General features: G+C 30.7%; 1 non-coding gene across 1 annotated transcript; it reads left to right on the top strand.

Moving 5' to 3' along the window:
- Positions 1-250: 250 nt before the first annotated feature.
- On the top strand, positions 251-357 carry LOC139846030 (small nucleolar RNA R71). The gene has a single exon (XR_011758777.1). It is a non-coding gene; the product is annotated as a small nucleolar RNA R71 (small nucleolar RNA).
- The last annotated feature ends 4395 nt before the right edge of the window (positions 358-4752 follow it).

Consider the following 4752-nt stretch of genomic DNA (forward strand, 5'->3'; position numbering starts at 1 on the left):
CTCGAAAGCATCTAAATTTGTGGAAATGGAATCAAAGTCATGGCTAGAATCGGCTCTAGCCGCTTTAGATGAACGAAGAATATCTTTTTCCTGGTGCCACTCATGTTAGTGGGAGGTAGTGTTATCAATAATTTTGTGAGCTTCAGTTGCGGTTTTCTTCATAATGGAACCACCAGCTGCTGTGTCGATGTCTTTTCGTGTAGCAACATCACATCCTTGGTAGAATATTTGCACTATTTGATAAGTGTCTAAGCCATGTTGAGGACATCCTCTCAACAACTTTCCGAATCTTGTCCACGCCTCATATAGAGTTTCATTTGGCTTTTGTGTAAACGTAACAATTTCTCCTTGAAGTCTTACGGCTTTAGATGCCGGAAGAATCTTTTAAGAAATTTCTCAACTAAAACATCCCATGTGTCAATCGCTCCTTCAGGTAACGATTCTAACCAATCTTTGGCTTCTCCCTTTAAAGTCCAGGGAAATAACATGAGATAGATCTGTTCATCCTCAACTTATCTGATTTTAAATAGAGTACAAATCCTATTAAAGGTTCGAAGATGTTCGTTTGGATCTTCATTTGGCGTACCACTAAATTGGCATTGATTAGTTACCATGTGTAGGATTTGTCCTTTGATTTCATAATCTGGTGCGTTAATGTCTGGTTGAGTAATTGCATGACCTTGGCCCGTGCGTGTAGCTCTCATTCGATCTTCCATACTAAGAGGTTCCTGATTTTCCATGATTGAATTTATTGAATCTGAATCACTAGAGGATTCTGATTTAACGGTTATTTCCTCGACAATCTCTGATTGTATGATTTGTGGTTCAGGAGGAATGATTAGTGGTTCAGGATCTCTGAATTGTCCCTGAATATTCTACGGGTTCTCAATTGTGAGGTCGGGTTCAAAAAATAGATTATCGGAAATTTGAATTGGAGTACTTGGTCAACTAGATGATGATTCTAAAGAAAAATCAATGGCGATTATATTGGTTAAATGTCTTGATCGGGTTACAGGAGGTGAACGTATGAAAGGTGGTGAACGTTTTGCTCGGTGCATTCACTGAATATCCTATTAGTTATAAAGATAAAAATTATTAAAGTTATCAAATTAATAGACTTTTCTGATTTTGCCCACGTTTCGAATAGCCAATAGATGCAGCAGGTAGCCAGGACCCTTTAAATTGGAAGCCCACAACTCGCCACTAACAAATCCAATTATTACTACGAACCATAAAATTTTGGATGTCTATCAATTTTACCGCTTAAAATAATTTTTCGTCGAAATTTAAAAAAAACTTTGAAAATTCTATGTCCTAAAAACTAGAGCGTAGAAATGAGAAAGAAAAAGCGAGTCGAAAAATAAGAGGTCGAAAAACAAACGTCGAAAAAATAAAAAATCAAAAAATAATAATAAGAAAGTAAAGCGTCGAAACTTAAAAGTCTAAAAACTTAAGACTAAAAAGTTGCGCCTAAAGGTATTAAAACTTAAAAGGAATTCTATATCCAAAACGGCAATAACTTAATTAGGCACTTAAATCTTAAAACGGCGTCGCAAAATTTTAAAGCACCTAAATCTTAATTTAAAGAAAAAGCACTTAAGGGATTTTACGGCAAAGCTTAAAGATCTAGAAATATAAAATAATTACGGCAAAAACTAAGTTTAAAACTAATTACGAACGATAAAAAAAATACAAATTACGAATTAAATGTTTAAAATATACAATTTATAAAAAGAAGCTAAGTTGATAAAAAATATTATTTTTATATTATTATTTTATAAAAATATTATTTTATATATTTAATAATAATATTAAAACTTAATATTAATAAATATAAATTAAAACTAGAATAAACTAATAAATATTATAACTAAACCCTAATTAATAATAATTATTAATTAAAAACCCTAAGCGTAATTAATGTAGTACTAGGTTCAGCTTGTCAGATACTGCTCCGCGACTGCGGATGTTTGTGCCAGAAAAGCTCCGCGACTGCGGAGTTTGCAGACTCAGATTGATTGTAGGTTCAAATTCGGGCAGTTTCAGATATAATTTTTTTTTTAAATTTTTTGTTTTAACTCTATTTCTGATTTTTAATTTATATAAAATATAATTTAAATAAAACTTATATTTTAAAAAATTACTTATTAGTTTTTGAAACCAAAAAAATAAAAACTTTTTAATTTAAATACTTAAAAAACTTTTTTAAATTTCTGTTTTTGTATTTTAATATTTAAAACTTATAAAAATATATTTTTACAAAAATACCTTAAAAACTAATTAATTTTTTTATAGCGTTTCGCTTCGGCGTGATTTTTCCCCGGCAGCGGTACCAAAAATACTTGTTGTGTGTAGAGGTATATACGAAATACTATTATTATTATTACGAAATACTATTAAATACGATACAATTTATACAAGTTATTTATTTATTTATTGAATGGATATACCTAAACCTTGCTACAATACTTATAGGCAGTGTACCTAATCGTAGAGTAGTGTACTTTTTAGTAAGTTCGGTTCGTTCCACAGGGATACAGCTGAGTTTAACGCTATATTTTTCATAACTATATTTGTAATATATATATATATATATATATATATATATATATATATATATATATATATATATATATATATATATATATATATATATATATATATATATATATATATATAAGTAGTATTATTATTATTATAAAAAGGGGGTTTTACCGTTTAGTGATCGGTTTGTCGATTTTAAGTTCTAATGCAAAATATTAATTTAATTTAAAGCGTAAAGTAAATGACGATAAATAAAAATGCGATAAAATAAAAGTACGATAATTAAAAGTGAAATAAAATAAAAGTACGATAAATAAAATGACGATAAATAAAAGTGCGATGAAATATAAAATAAAAGAATTATGCTTATTTAAACTTCCGTAATCATGATGTTTGACGTGTTGATTTTAATTTATTACCAAGGGTTAATTGTCCTTTGTCCTGGATTATTCGATATGTCCATCTGGTTTTGTCCATAATAGTCCATCGGTCATAATTATAAAATGCGAAAGTCTTCGTCAAATTACCCTTATACCCGAAGTCAAATATTCCAACTAATTGGGGACTTAAACTGTAACAACGTCTTAATACTTTGTTTAATGAATACACCAGGTTATCGACTGCGTGTAATCCAAGGTTTTAATACTTTGTTAACAACTACACCAATTACCCTTGAATGTAATCCACCCATGTTTTAATGAGTCCATTGACTATTAATCCATTCCCGTGTCCGGTCAAATGAACAATTATCAGTATTTATAGATATCCCGCCCACCGTACCCAGTCAAGCGTATGTGGTTATATATAAACACGTCAAATTATAAATCTCTATATTAAATCAACGACATATCGTTTAATTAATATAAAGCCCATTAATAGCCCATAGTCCAATTTCCACAAGTGTCAGTCTTTTGTTCAAACCCCAATTATGGTCCAAAGCCCAATAACCCAGTCTTTAATATTTAGTCCAATATCGCGATTACTTCGGCTTAAATAAGCATAATAATAACTTAGCTACGAGAAATTAATTTAAAAAGGTTGAACATAACTTACAATGAGTATTACTCGCGTAGTGTTACACGGACAGAGTTTCGACTTACAAAACCTTAAAACATTCACAACAATAACCCAATTATTATTAAACTTAAATTAAAATTAAAATTATTATAATATATATATATATATATATTTTGTTTACAGAGAAAAGAAGGGAAAATGTGTGTATTACTCGTCGAATTGCATGTCCTTTTATAGTGGGATTTGGGTCCTGGTGTGCTCCGCGACTGCTGAGGTTTTGTGCCTCACAGCTCCGCGACTGTGGAGCTTCCATTTCCAGCTCACACAGATTTTGGCTCCTAGCTTACCGACGTTTATTTATTTAATATATATATATATATATATATATATATATATATATATATATATATATATATATATATATATATATATATATATATATATATATATATATATTTACATAATTAATTATATATTATATTATATTTATGTGCATAGTTGATTTGTAATTTTAGTTCCGTTGAGTCGCACGTTGATAGTTGGTTCATTCTCGGTTCCGGATTATCGAACGCCTTTTTGTATAATTTAATATTTTGTACTTTGCGTTTTGCGGCTTGTACTCTTGTCATTTTAGACGTTTCTCATCAATAAATTGAACCACTTGGATTATAACTTGTACTTTTTAGCTTTTTGGTCGTTTGCGTCTTCAAATCGTCGAATCTGTCTTTTGTCTTCACCTTTTATTATTTAAACGAATATTACTTGAAAATAGAACAATTGCAACTAAAAGCTTGTCTTTCTAGAAGGATTATGCTATGAAATATATGTTCGTTTTTAGCATTATCACTGCAATATACCCTCAAATGGCAAAGAGATTTGCAACTAACCGGTGGAATGATCCAATTCTCGGATAGCCGCCGTTTTATTTCGTACTCGTATAGTGGGAGCGTGCTTGGGATGTGAAGATGGGGTTTGTGAAATTCATATCTATGAGGAGGTCAGTGTACCAGCGAGAAAGTGGAAAGTTGAAAAGGTGGTAGATTTCGAGGTTGTTTTCACTGGAGCCTTGATGAAGAGTCTACGAGGGTGTCCGTAGATTTTTCTGATTGCTGGGAATGAAAATCATAGATAGACGGTGAAATCTTGTACGAGGGTGATCATTGACATATGTGTTCGGGATTGGACATGTCT

The sequence above is a fragment of the Rutidosis leptorrhynchoides genome, chromosome 4 (genome assembly GCF_046630445.1).
Source record: "Rutidosis leptorrhynchoides isolate AG116_Rl617_1_P2 chromosome 4, CSIRO_AGI_Rlap_v1, whole genome shotgun sequence".
In the NCBI taxonomy this organism is placed as follows: Eukaryota; Viridiplantae; Streptophyta; class Magnoliopsida; order Asterales; family Asteraceae; genus Rutidosis; species Rutidosis leptorrhynchoides.